Raw genomic sequence first — 1,679 nt, forward strand, 5'->3', positions numbered from 1 at the left:
GGAAAACTGGCGTTTAAACGCCAGCCAGGGTGCCTGGCTGGGCGTTTAACGCCCAAAAGGGTAGCAATTTGGGCGTTAAACGCCAGAATGTGCACCATTCTGGGCGTTTAACACCAGGATGGCACAAGAGGGAAGATTTTGTTTTCAATTCAAATTTTTTCAAGTTTTCATAATTTTTCAAAATCAAATCTTTTTCAAATCATATCTTTTCAATCATATATTTTCAAAATCAATTTCTTTCCTTTTTCAAAAATACTTGCTAACAATTAACGATTTGATTCAACATTTCAAGTATGTTGCCTTTTCTGTTGAGAAAGGTTTAATGTTTGAATCATATCTTTTCTTGTTAGCCAAGTCATTGATTTTAAAAATCAAATCTTTTTAAATTATTTTTCAAATCATATCTTCTCAATCACATCTTTTTAAAACCATAACTTTTCAATCATATCTTTTTAATCACACCTTTTTCAAAATAGTTTTCAATCATATCTTTTTAATTTCTAATTTCAAAATCTTTTTCAAAAATCACTTGATTTCTTTTCCACTCTTAGTTTTCGAAAATCAATTAGTATTTTTCAAAATGTTTTAAAATATTTTTAATTTATTTTCGAAAATTTCTTCCCCTCTTCTCACATCCTTCTATTTATGGACTAACACTATTCCTCAATGCACAATTCGAACTCTATCTTTCCTTGATAAGTTTGAATTTTTTAGCTCTTCTTTCTATTTTTCTTTTCCTCTGACACCTCAAGGAATCTCTATACTGTGACATAGAGGATTCCATATTTTCTTGTTCTTTTCTCTTTCATATGAGTAGGAGCAAAGACAAAAGCATTCTTGTTGAGGCTGACCCTGAACCTGAAAGGACCTCAAAGCGAAAGCTGAGAGAAGCTAAAGCACAACTCTCTGTAGAGGACCTAACAGAAATCTTCAAAGAAGAAGACATGGCAGCCGAAAACAACAACAATGCCAACAATGCAAGGAAGGTGCTGGGTGACTTTACTGCACCTACTCCCGACTTCTATGGGAGAAGCATCTCTATCCTTGCCATTGGAGCAAACAACTTTGAGCTTAAGCCTCAATTAGTTTCTCTAATGCAACAGAATTGCAAGTTCCATGGACTTCCATTGGAAGATCCTCATCAGTTTTTAGCTGAATTCTTACAAATCTGTGACACTATCAAGATCAATAGGGTTGACCCTGAGGTCTACAGACTTATGCTATTTCCTTTTGCTGTAAGAGACAGAGCTAGAATATGGTTGGATTCACAACCTAAAGAAAGCCTGAACTTTTGGGAAAATCTAGTCAATGCCCTTCTTGGCAAAGTTCTTTCCACCTCAAAAATTGAGTAAGCTTAGAGTGGAAGTCCAAACCTTCAGACAGAAGGAAGGTGAATCCCTCTATGAAGCTTGGGAAAGATACAAACAATTGATCAGGAAGTGTCCTTCTGACATGCTTTCTGAATGGAGCATCATAGGTATCTTCTATGATGGTCTGTCTGAACTGTCCAAGATGTCATTGGATAGCTCTGCTGGATGATCTCTTCATCTGAAAAAGACGCCTGCAGAAGCTCAAGAACTCATTGAAATGGATGCAAATAACCAATTCATGTACACTTCTGAAAGGAATCCTGTGAACAATGGGACAAATCAGAAGAAAGGAGTTCTTGAGATTGATAC

General features: G+C 35.7%; 1 non-coding gene across 1 annotated transcript; it reads right to left on the reverse strand.

Annotated features, from left to right (window-relative positions):
- Positions 1–1,350: 1,350 nt before the first annotated feature.
- LOC112793313 (small nucleolar RNA R71) lies at positions 1,351–1,458 on the reverse strand. Its single transcript, XR_003198011.1, has one exon. It is a non-coding gene; the product is annotated as a small nucleolar RNA R71 (small nucleolar RNA).
- Positions 1,459–1,679: the final 221 nt, after the last annotated feature.

The sequence above is a fragment of the Arachis hypogaea genome, chromosome 3 (genome assembly GCF_003086295.3).
Source record: "Arachis hypogaea cultivar Tifrunner chromosome 3, arahy.Tifrunner.gnm2.J5K5, whole genome shotgun sequence".
NCBI lineage: Eukaryota > Viridiplantae > Streptophyta > Magnoliopsida > Fabales > Fabaceae > Arachis > Arachis hypogaea.